The 13,230-nt window shown below is 39.2% G+C and overlaps 1 protein-coding gene across 1 annotated transcript in view; it reads right to left on the bottom strand.

The window, feature by feature from the left end:
• Nucleotides 1-13,230, bottom strand: part of PCCB (propionyl-CoA carboxylase subunit beta) — an 83,635-nt gene that overhangs the window by 29,151 nt on the left and 41,254 nt on the right. The window lies entirely within an intron of this gene.

The following is a 13,230-nucleotide window of genomic DNA, read 5'->3' as shown; positions in this document are numbered from 1 at the left end:
GATGCTACTCTAATTCTCCCATCCTTGTACGTTATTTGATCTTTTTGCCTCAAAGTCTTGAGGATTTTTCTTTTCAAAATCTAATAGTGGGACTTCCCTGGTGGTCCAGTGGGTAAGACTCCATGCTCCCAATGCAGGGGGCCTGGGTTCGATCCCTGGTCGGAGAACAAGATCCCGCATGCATGCTGCAATTAAGAGTCCACATGCCACAACTAAGAAGCCCACAAGCCACAACTAAGAGTCCACATGCCGCAACTAAGAAGTCTGCATGCCGCAACTAAAGGTCTCACATGCCACAACAAAGGTCCCACGTGCTGCAACAAAGACCTGGTGCAGCCAAAAAAAAAAAAAATCTAATAGTTATATGTGGATATTTACTCGAGTTTGATCATTCTTGGTTAATTTTCCCATACACTCAGTGAGCTATTTCATTATGTAGCTCTGGGTCTTTTTCTGGGATGTCTTCTTGGATTACAGTTTTAAACATTAATTCTCTTCCTGTTTGTCCTTTGCCAGACACTCCAGTTATATGTATGTTCAGTCTTCTTTGCCTATCTTCCATTTTAGTCACTTTTTTCTGATTTTTTTTACCTTTTTCTTTATGCTTTTGGTTGTTTTCCCACTTTTCTTCAACATTCCTTATTAAATTTCATTCAAATACACTCTCCCTAGAGCACTATAATTCTGTCTTCATTTCTGATATATGAGTTTGTCCCCCCCCCATTTTAATTCAGTTACCTCTAACTTTACTTCTTCCTATTTTATGTCCATTCTGTCATTAGTTTCTGAATTTGATTTTCATAACTCAGGTGATGATTTGAGGCTACTGAACTCAACTGCAGTGTGATCATCTGCTGAATGACTAACTTTTACAATGAAGGGAGTTTTCTCAAGTGAAGTTTTTTATTCTCATTTTTGGTTTTCTTATCTTAGTAGCTCTGTATAGATAAACTACTTGTATCTGCATTTTGTGGACAGGGTTGACAGTTTGGGATGGTGAACAAGATTCCCAGTTCAAGAGCGCCCTCTTCTGTCAGTATAACAAAGTGCCACTTAGCTAATGGGTGTCTTGATATTAGAGAGGGTGGTAGGGAAAGGGGTAGTATGACCTTCAGTTTTTTGTTTTTATCTTGCAGACACATAAATTTACCTCTTTCTTCATTTTTCCTTCACTTCACAATTTCCAAAGGTGCCTCTCTCTTCCTTTTTAATCTTTTCTTCGCTAGAAGGAATGCCCTTCCATGCTTTCTTGATTCTTGTGCATGTTTAAGTCCCTCCCCTTAAGTAACTCTTCTGACCTAACAGGACTCTTTTCCAGTATTTTCACTCTTACAGTGAAAAGAGTGAACTTTCTCTCCCTGAGTGATTTCTTCTAAATTCCCTTCTCTTTCTTCTGAGCAGTGTCTCAACACTTCTTCCAGCTCTCCACAGAGACTTATTGCCAAAATTCAAGAAACAGTCCTACTAGAAAGTGGTGTTTAGGGACTTCCATGGTGGTCCAGTGGTTAAGACTCTGAGCTTCCAATGCAGGGGGCCTGGGTTCGATCCCTGGTCAGGGAACTAGATCCCTCATGCATGCCACAACTAAGAAGTCTGCAGGCCGCAACTAAGAGTCCACATGCTGCAACTAAAGATCCCACATGCCACAACTAAGACCCAGCACAGCCAAAAATAAATAATAATAAATTTTTTTTAAAAAGTGGTATTTATTGTTCTACTTATTGTTATATGAAGTTTGTAGTTTCCTGTCTTACAATTATGATAAAGGAATGGAAATGGTAGTTTTATTTTTTCTTCTTATTGACGTACATATAGTTTTTCAAGTATGTGTAGAGTTTTGGATTCAGGAGACTTTGACTACCCAGAAATACCACCTTCCCCCTCTTTTTTTTTTTTAAACAATTTTAAGAATTCATGCTCATTGACAAAATTCCATTATTGAGTTCTGATCCAATGGATATAGTCACAAAAACATACTAATACACAGATGTTTACTGCAGCACTGCTATAACAACAAAAACTGTAAAAGATCTAAATGTCCATCAGTACGGTAATGTTTAAATAATGTTCCATCCATACAATGGAGTACTATACAGTCATTATAGTGAATAAGGTAGACCTGTATGCCATGATAGGGAAAGAAAGTGAAAAAAGAGTAAGGTGTGAAAGTGTCTATAATACAATCTTTTTTCAGTTAAAAGTAAATATATTGATATATATTTGACATATGAATAATTTTTTTTCTGGAAAGATACACAAGAAACTTAATAGTGCTTACCTCTGGGAAAGACTGATAAGAAGGAGAGAGAAAATATTTGCATTTCATTTTACATGTTTCTATACTTAAGTTTTTTCCTTTGTACATATTATTTGCTTTTATTTAAAAAGGATTTAGAGAGTGTAGCAGAGACTCCTAAGTATCCACCAAAAATCCAGCTAATGTTTCTACCACTGTAAACGAAACGATGGGCAAATGCCTATCATATTTCCTAACCTCCCCTGCAGTTAGATGTGGCTATTTGACTATGTTTTCTACAATGGACTTAAATACAGTATTAAAAATGAAACAGAATATATTTATTAAACTTCTAGCTCAAAAGTTCGAGAAGGAAAAAAAAATGATTAACTGAAAGAAAGCACAAAAGGAATTAATCAATAAAAAAGTAGAAAATACATAGCTTTAAAAAGAAACAAAAATTAAACAAAAAGTTGATTCTCTGAAACACATCAATAAAATATTTCAACTACTAGGTAACTATCAAAAAAATATAAAACAAGAAATGTCAGAGAAAACCACTGAAACAGATTTTGCTAATCTTCTGAGACTATATAACCCTGCATAATCCTATGCAGGTAAAATTTAAAATCTGGAATAGGTAATTCATAGAAAAAATATATATAGTTTACCAAAACTGGCTCAGTAGTTGTGGCACACGGGCTTAGGTGCTCCGCAGCATGTGGGATCTTCCGGGACCAGGGACTGAACCCATGTCGCCTGCATTGGCAGGCAGACTCCTAACCACTGCGCCACCAGGAAAATCCCTCCAGATCTTTAAAGAGCAGATAATCCCAATGCTACTTCAATTGTTCCAAAGCATAGAAAACTTGCAAATTCTCATTATGACACTTTATGAACTGAACGATGTACTCCCACCCCCAAAATTCATACATTGAAGCCTAACCCCCAATGTGATTATGTTTGGAGACAGAGCCTTTAAGGAGATAAAGTAAATGAGGTCAGAAAGGTTGAGGCCCTAATTTGAAAGGCCTGGTGTCCTTTTAAGAGGAAAAGACACCAGAGATCTCTCTTTCTTGCGCACAGAGAAGAAAGGCCACATCGGGACACAGTGAGAAGGCAGCCGTCTGCAAACCAGAAGAGAGGGCTCACCAGAAACCAATTCTGCTGGCACCTCAATCCTGGACTTCTAGCCTCCAGAACCGCGAGAAAATTAATTTTTGTTTAAGCAATTCAGTCTGTGGTATTTTGTTATGGCAGCCCTAGCAAACTAATAAATGATGCAAGAGCACTGACACCAAAACCTGATTTTAAAATACACCACCTCCTCAAAGAAGGGACAGTCAGGGAGTTTGGGATTGACATGTAAATACTGGTATACTTAAAATGGATAACCAACAAGGCCCTACTGTATAGCACAGGGAACTCTGCTCAATGTAATGTGGCAGCCTGGGTGGTAGGGGACCTTGGGGGAGAATGGATACATGCATATGTATGGCTGAGTCCCTTTGCTGTGCACCTGAAACTATCAAAACATTGTTAATCGGCTATACTCCAATATAAAATAAAAAGTTTAAAATAAATAAAATACCCCCAAAATCCGCTAACATTCCATGATATTGATGTAAACATTCAAAATAAAACATTTATAAAATATAACAAGTATTAAGATATATTTACAAATAGAACTAAGAAAAATCATGTGATTATCTCTATAAATGCTGAAAGGGCATTTAGCAATATTCAATACCCACCCGTGATTTAAAAAGAAAACAAGTAGGTAACAACAAAAATTAAAATAGGAACCAGTGTGGGATAGGGAGGGTGGGAGGGAGACGCAAGAGGGAGGGGACATGGGGATATATGTATACATATAGCTGATTCACTTTGTTATACAGCAGAAACCAACACAACATTGTAAGGCAACTATACTCCAGTAAAGATGTTAAAAAAAAATAGGAAGCAGTGGTAGCTTTCTTAACATGAGAAAAAGATATAAAATTAGGAAACACTAATGACAGTCTCTCTAAAGTTAGGAACAAAACAAAGATGCCCACTATGACAACCGCTGCTTATCACTGCATTTGATAATATATGGAGGTACAGTCAATGCAACTGAACAAGAGAAAGAAATGATATAACATAACTGGAAAGGAAAAGACAAAACTATTTGTATGTAGGCAATATACTAATATACTTGAAAAAGCCAAAAGAATTAACAGTGAAAAACTATAACAAATAATAAGAGAACTTAATAGGTAATTGGATATAAAATTGATAAACAGAATCTAAAGCTTTCATATATACCTAAAAAACAACAGAAGATAGAAAAGACCCCATCTACAATAAAAAGATACTTAGGAATAAGCAAGGAAATCTTTAAAACAGTCAAGGAGAAAAAAGTACAGTTTAACAAATAAAAATGCAAACTGTGTTTTTAGATTGTTTCAGATTCATAAGGATGTCAATTTTCCCTAGTTAGTGCATAAATTTAATGGGATCCCAATAAAAACAACAAAAGGATACCCTACTTCCACCCCCCGCTTTCACCCTAAAACAAGACAAACTGACTTCTAAATTTCATATGGAAAAATAAACAAGACTAGGCAAGAAAATTCCAAGAAAAGAATAATCAAGAGGAACTATCTCTACCAGATGTGAAAGCGTACCATCAACTGAATAATTAAGGCAGTATGGTATTGGTCAAGTTTTGGTGACAATGTTAAGGCACCAGAACTCTCAAATGCTGCTGGCGGGAGTGCAAACTGACTCAGCCTTTGAAGAACCCTTGGGCAGGGTCCACTAAGGCTCCATGTATGCCTGGCTATGAGGCGGTACTTCCACTCCTCACTACAGATTCAACAGAAACGTGGAAGCTTGTTTATTCGTTTATTTACCAAAATCGCATAATAGAATGATCATATCTGAACTATCTGTAATAATCCCAAACTAGAAATTACCCAAATGCCCACCAACAGTAGATAAACTGTGGTCTGTTCATACAAAAGACTAAGGAGAGCAGAGGGCAGATAGCAGAAGCAAGAAGAACTACAATCCTGCAGCCTGTGGAACAAAAACCACATTTACAGAAAGACACACAAGATGAAAAGCCAGAGGGCTATGTACCAGATGAAGGAACAAGATAAAACCCCAGAAAAACAACTAAATGAAGTGGAGATAGGTAATCTTCCAGAAAAAGAATTCAGAATAATGATAGTGAAGAAGATCCAAGACCTCAGAAAAAGAATGGCAGCAACAATCGAGAAGATGCAAGAAATGTTTAACAAAGACCTAGAAGAATTAAAGAACAAACAAACAGAGATGAACAACACAATAACTGAAATGAAAAATACTGTAGAAGGAATCAATACAAGAATAACTAAGGAAGAAGAACGGATAAGACACCTGGAAGACAGAATGGTGGAATTCACTGCCATGGAACAGAATAAAGAAAAGAGAAGGAAAAGAAATGAAGACAGCTTAAGAGACCTCTGGGAGAATAAACACAACAATATTCATATTATAGGGGTCCCAGAAGGAGAAGACAAAGAGAAAGTACCCAAAAAAATATTTGAAGAGATTATAGTCAAAAACTTCCCTAAAAAAAAAAAAAAAAAAAAAACTTCCCTAACATGGGAGAGAAAATAGCCACCCAAGTCCATGAAGCACAGAGAGTCCCAGGCAGGATAAACCCAAGGAAAATCACGCCGAGACACACAGTAATCAAATTGACAAAAATTAAAGACAAATAAAATTATTGAAAGCAACAAGGGAAAAAAGACAAATAACATACAAGGGACTCCCATAACATTAACAGCTGATTTCTCAGCAGAAACTCTACAAGCCAGAAAGGAGTGGCATGATATATTTAAAGTGATGAAAGGGAAGAACCTACAACCAAGATTACTCTACCCGGCAAGGATCTCATTCAGATTCGATGGAGAAATCAAAAGCTTTACAGACAAGCAAAAGCTAAGAGAATTCAGCACCGTCAAACCAGATCTACAACAAATGCTGAAGGAACTTCTTTCAGTGGGAAACACAAGAGAAGACTACAGAACAGACTACAGAAACAAACTCATAGGGCTTCCCTGGTGGCGCGGTGGTTAAGAATACGCTTGCCAGGGCAGGGGACATGGGTTCAAGCACTGGCCCGGGAAGATCCCATGTGCCAAAACTACTGAGTCTGTGCTCTACAGCCCGCAAGCCACAACTACTGAGCCCACATGCCACAACTACTGAAGCCCACGCGCCTAGAGCCCGTGCTCCACAACAAGAGAAGCCACGACAATGAGAAGCCCGTGCACCGCAACAGAGTAGCCCCCACTCACAACTAGAGAAAGCCCGCACACAGCAACGAAGACCCAACACAGCCAAAAATAAATAAATAAATAAATAAATTTATTTTTAAAAAAAACAAACAAACTCATAACAATTAAGAAAATGGTAATAGGAACATACATATCGATAATTACCTTAAACGTGAATGGATTAAATGCTCCAACCAAAAGACACAGGCCTGATGAACGGATACAAAAACAAGACCCATATATATGCTGTCTACAAGAGACCCACTTCAGACCTAGGGACACATACAGACTGAAAGTGAGGGAATGGAAAAAGATATTCCATGCAAATGGAAATCAAAAGGAACCTGGAGTAGCAATACTCCTATCAGATAAAATAGACTTTAAAATAAAGAATGTTACAAGAGACAAAGAAGGACACTACATAATGGTCAAGGGATCAATCCAAGAAGAAGATATAACAATTATAAATATATACGCACCCACCATACAAGCATCTCAATACATAAAGCAACTGCTAACAGCTATAAAAGAGGAAATCAGCAGTAACACAATAATAGTGGAGAACTTTAACACCTCACTTACACCAATGGACAGATTATCCAAACAGAAAATTAATTAGGAAACACAAGCTTTAAATGACACAAAAGACCAGATAGATTTAATTGATAGTTATAGGACATTCCGTCCAAAAACAGCAGATTACACTTTCTTCTCAAGTGCACACGGAACATTCTCCAGGATACATCACATCTTGGGTCACAAATCAAGCCTCAGTAAATTTAAGAAAATTGAAATCATATCAAGCATCTCTTCTGACCATAATGCTATGAGATTAGAAATCAATTACAGGGGCTTCCCTGGTGGCACAGTGGTTAAGAATCCGCCTGCCAACGCAGGAGACACGGGTTTGAGCCCTGGTCTGGGAGGATCCCACATGCCGCGGAGCAACTAAGTCCGTGCGCCACAACTACCAAGCCTGTGCTCTAGAGCCCGCGAGCCACAACTACTGAGCCAACGTGCCACAACTACTGAAGCCCGCGCACCTAGAGCCCGTGCTCCGCAGCAAGAGAAGCCACCGCAATGAGAAGCCTGTGCACCGCAACGAAGAGTAGCCCCTGCTCAGCGCAACTAGAGAAAGCCCGCGCACAGCAACGAAGGCCCAACACAGCCAAAAATAAATAAATTTTTTTAAAAAATCAATTACAGAGAAAAAAACGTAAAAAACACAAACGCATGGAGGCTAAACAATACGTTACTAAATAACCAAGAGATCACTGAAGAAATCAAAGAGGAAATCAAAAAATACCTAGAGACAAATGACAACGAAAACATGACGATCCAAAACCTATGGGATGCAGCAAAAGCAGTTCTAAGAGGGAAGTTTATAACAATACAAGCCTACCTGAAGAAACAAGAAAAATCTCAAATAAACAATCTAACCTTACACTTAACGGAAACTTACACCTAAAGAAGAAGAACAAACAAAACCCAAAGTTAGCAGAAAGAAAGAATTCATAAAGATCAGAGCAGAAATAAATGAAATAGAAACAAAGGAAACAATAGCAAGATCAATAAAACTAAAAGCTGGTTCTTTGAGAAGATAAACAAAATTGATAAACCATTAGCCAGACTCATCAAGAAAAAGAGGGAGAGGACTCAAATCAAGAAAATTAGAAATGAAAAACGAGAAGTTACAACAGACACCACAGAAATACAAAGCATCCTAAGAGATTACTACAAGCAACTCTATGCCAATAAAATGGACAACCTGGAAGAAATGGACAAATTCTTAGAAAGGTATAACCTTGCAAGACTGAACCAGGAAGAAATAGAAAATAGGAACAGACCAATCACAAGTAATGAAATTGAAACTGTGATTAAAAATCTTCCAACAAACAAAAGTCCAGGACCAGATGGCTTCACAGGTGAATTCTACCAAACATTTAGAGAAGAGCTAACACCCATCCTTCTCAAACTCTTCCAAAGAATTGCAGAGGAAGGAACACTCCCAAACTCATTCTATGAGGCCACCATCACCCTGATACCAAAACCAGACAAAGACACTACAAAAAAAGAAAATTACAGACCAATATCACTGATGAATATAGATGCAAAAATCCTCGACAAAATACTAGCAAACAGAATCCAACAACACATTAAAAGGATCATACACCACGATCAAGTGGGATTTATCCCAGGGATGCAAGGATTCTTCAATATACGCAAATCAATGTGATACACCAGATTAACAATTCGAAGAATAAAAACCATATGATCATCTCAATAGATGCAGAAAAAGCTTTTGACAAAATTCAACACCCATTTCTGATAAAAACTCTCCAGAAAGTGGGCATAGAGGGAACCTACCTCAACATAATAAAGGCCATATATGACAAACCCACAGCAAACATCATTCTCAATGGTGAAAAACTGAAAGCATTTCCTCTAAGATCAGGAACAAGACAAGGTTGTCCATTCTCACCACTATTATTCAACATAGTTTTCGAAGTCCTAGCCACAGCAATCAGAGAATTAAAAGAAATAAAAGGAATACAAATTGGGAAAGAAGAAGTAAAACTGTCACTGTTTGCAGATGACATGATACTAGAGAATCCTAAAGATGCTACCAGAAAACTACTAGAGCTAATCAATGAATTTGGTAAAGTTGCAGGATACAAAATGAATGCACAGAAATCTCTTGCATTCCTATACACTAATGATGAAAAATCTGAAAGAGAAATTAAGGAAACATTCCCATTTACCACTGCAACAAAAAGAATAAAATACCTAGGAATAAACCTACCAAGGGAGACAAAAAAACCTGTATGAAGAAAACTATAAGACACTCATGAGAGAAACTAAAGATGATACCAACAGATGGAGAGATATACCATGTTCTTGGATTGGAAGAATCAATATTGTGAAAATGACTATACTATCCAAAGCAATCTACAGATTCAGTGCAATCTCTATCAAATTACCAATGGCATTTTTTTACAGAACTAGAATAAAAAGTCTTAAAATTTGTATGGAGACACAAAAGACCCCGAATAGCCAAAGCAGTCTTGAGGGAAAAAAACGGAGCTGGAGGATTTCAGACTATACTACAAAGCTACAGTAATCAAGACAATATGGTACTGGCACAAAAACAGAAATATAAATCAATGGAACAGGATAGAAAGCCCAGAGATAAACCCACGTAGCTATGGTCAACTAATCTATGACAAAGGAGGCAAGGATATACAATGGAGAACAGACAGTCTCTTCAATAAGTGGTGCTGGGAAAACTGGACAGCTACATGTAAAAAATGAAATTAGAACACTCCCTAACACCATAAACAAAAATAAACTCAAAATGGATTAGAGACCTAAATGTAAGACCGGACACTATAAAACTCTCAGAGGAAAACATAGGAGGAACACTCTTTGACATAAATCACAGCAAGATCTTTTTTGATCCACCTCCTAGAGTAATGGAAATAAAAACAAAAATAAACAAATGGGACCTAATGAAACTTAAAAGCTTTGCAAAGCAAACTACAAACAAGACAAAAAGACAACCCTCAGAATAGGAGAAAATATTTGCAAATGAATCAACGGACAAAGGATAAATCTCCAAAATATATAAACAGCTCATGCAGCTCAATATTTAAAAAACAAACAACCCAATCAAAAAATGGGCAGAAGACCTAAATAGACATTTCTCCAAAGAAGACATACAGATGGCCAAGAAGCACATCAAAAGCTGCTCAACATCATTAATTATTAGAGAAATGCAAATCAAAACTACAATGAGGTATCACCTCACACCAGTTAGAATGGGCATCATCAGAAAATCTACAAACAACAAATGCTGGAGAGGGTGTGGAGAAAAGGGACCCCTCTTGCACTGTTGGTGGGAATGTAAATTGATACAGCCACTATGGAGATTCCTTAAAAAACTACCATATGACCCAGCAATCCCACTACTGGGCATATACCCAGAGAAAACCGTAATTCAAAAAGACACATGCACCGCAATGTTCACTGCAGCACTATTTACAATAGCCAGGTCATGGAAGCAACCTAAATGCCCATCAACAGGCAAATGTATAAAGAAGATGTGGTACATATATACAATGGAATATTACTCAGCCATAAAAAGGAACGAAATTGGGTCATTTGTAGAGACGTGGATAGATCTGGAGACTGTCATACAGAGTGAAGTAAGTCAGAAAGAGAAAAACAAACATCGTATATTAATGCATATATGTGGAACCTAGAAAAATGGTACAGATGAACCAGTTTGCAGGGCAGAAATTGAGACACAGATGTAGAGAACAAACTTATGGACACCAAGGGGGGAAAGTGGTGGTGGGGGGTGTTGGTGGTGGGATGAATTGGGAGATTGGGATTGACATATATACACTAATATGTATAAAATGGATAACTAATAAGATCCTGCTGTATAAAAAAATAAATAAAATTTTAAAATTTTTTTTTAAAAGCATCAAAAAAAAAAAAAAAAGGCTAAGGAGAACCATGAGAATAACATGCATTGCAACAATATGGACGAATTTCAGTCATCTCATTGAATGAAAGCAGCCAGACGGAAAAGACCACACACTAAATGATTCCATTTATATAGTATACAAAACCAAGAAAAACTAATTTATGCTGTTAAAGGTCAAGATGGTGGTTTCCCTCAGGGGCTTGGTGGGAAAACAATGCCTGGAAGAGAACACTGGGGAGGCTTGTCTGTTTCTCTATGTGATGCATTTATTTGATCTATTCTATATAAATGTTTCTGTTATTTAGGAGGATTTATATTTATTTTAATAATGGTTACCTCTGTAACTATACCTCTTTAATGACCTTAGTTCCCTGGATTTAGCAATTTGGAGAGGCCATTAGGAGAGCTGTCATACAACAGAGGGAGAAAAGCAGAAGCCAGATTCCAGAGAGGAATAAAGGAAGAAGAGACAAGAGGAGTTTAAGGAAAAAGGCAGAAAAGACTGTGGACATCAGTTAAACAGATATTCAGGTTAAGAAGGGTTTGGTTTAGCAGACAAGAAGTCCATACATGTTCAAACACATTTATTGCCAAGAGGAAGGAGTTAAGAGAGGGAGAAGAAGTTAAACCAGTCAAGAAAGCAAGATGCCAGATAGGAAGCAATGGAGTGAGGAGCCCAGGTGAAGGCACCTCATTCTTTGAGCCTGGGGAGACACAAAGGGATGGTGGAGAGGGAGAAACAGGCACCTATGGAGAGTGATGAACCTGATGCTCTCAATTTTCTCCACGAAGGAAATGCTGATGTCATCTGATCAGAGTGGGGAATAGAGAAGGAAGTTAGGGTTTTGATCAGGGAAAGTGAAGAAGATAAAAACAGGAGCTGAGGGGAGGTTCACGGCACATATTCAAGCCAGAGACCAGAGATGTGAACCGAGGGCCCAGCTCAGGCTGGAGCAAGGATGCGGGGCTTTCCTCTGGCAGGCTCAGGCCCCACTGGCAACATGGGTGGGTGGATGAATAAGTGACCGGATGGATGGATGGGTGTGTGGATGTGGATGGATGGATGGATGGATGGATGGATGGATGGATGGATGGATGGATGGATGGGTGTGTGGATGGATGGATGGATGGATGGATGGATGGATGGGTGTGTGGATGGATGGATGGATGGATGGATGGATGGATGGATGGATGGATGGGTGTATGGATGGATGGATGGATGGATGGATGGATGGATGGATGGATGGATGGATGGGTGTGTGATGGATGGATGGATGGGTGTGTGGATGGATGGATGGATGGATGGATGGATGGATGGATGGATGGGTGTGTGGATGTGGATGGATGGATGGCTGCAGCCTTGAACCAGGGATGGGACTCCACAGGGCAAAAGGAGAATTGGAGCATGGATGACACAGACCCCATTTTACCTTCTTCACACTATTCTTGGACCTAAAACTACCCATGCCATGTGTGCTTTTGTTCTCTGAATCTCTCACCCAAATGTGAGGTCGCCGAGGCAGGATTTCTGTCCATCACAGTGTCACACAGCACCAACACTGAGAACAGGGCCTGGCTGTTAACACCTGGCACAATGGCAGAGTCCAAGCTGGGCCAGGAAGACAGAGGCCAGGAGGGGCAGAGGGCTCCAGAGGAATGGGATGATTGAGGGCTGGAGAGTCCAGGAGCAGAGGTGGTGAGAGACGGACAGGACAACTGTGAGGGTGTAGAGAGTACTGAAGGCTAAGGTCAGAGGAGGACATGCTGGTAGAATCGGTCTCAAATGGTGCTCAGCAGGCTAAGAACCCAGCAATGAGGAGGGGCAGAGCCCGGCCACGGCTGCTGACTCACGCTGACTCCCCACAGTACAGGGAGGAGGAACAGGTCACTGGGAGAGCCAGGGCCCCGGGAGAGGCCGTGCCCACAGAGCCGTCTGGGTTCAGTTAAGCAAGAAGAGCTAAGAGCACAGTGCGTGTAGGAAAGTATGAGGGAGACAATGGCCATCGACAGATGCCCCCAGTTCACCCCAACACTGTCTCTTCACTTAATGACCCAGGAACCTGCTACACCAAGAAAAAGGTTACAAACGACTCCCGTCCTCCTCCGACCTACACACACACCCCTCAACCCTGTCACAGGACACCTTGTGTACTCTCCTTTCTCCAGAGGAAAAAAAAAATGCCCTCTGAGCA

This window comes from Eschrichtius robustus, chromosome 6 (assembly GCF_028021215.1).
Source record: "Eschrichtius robustus isolate mEscRob2 chromosome 6, mEscRob2.pri, whole genome shotgun sequence".
Classification (NCBI taxonomy): domain Eukaryota; kingdom Metazoa; phylum Chordata; class Mammalia; order Artiodactyla; family Eschrichtiidae; genus Eschrichtius; species Eschrichtius robustus.
Note: the sequence above shows the minus strand (reverse complement) of the source record. Positions and strands in the feature narration are given on the sequence as shown.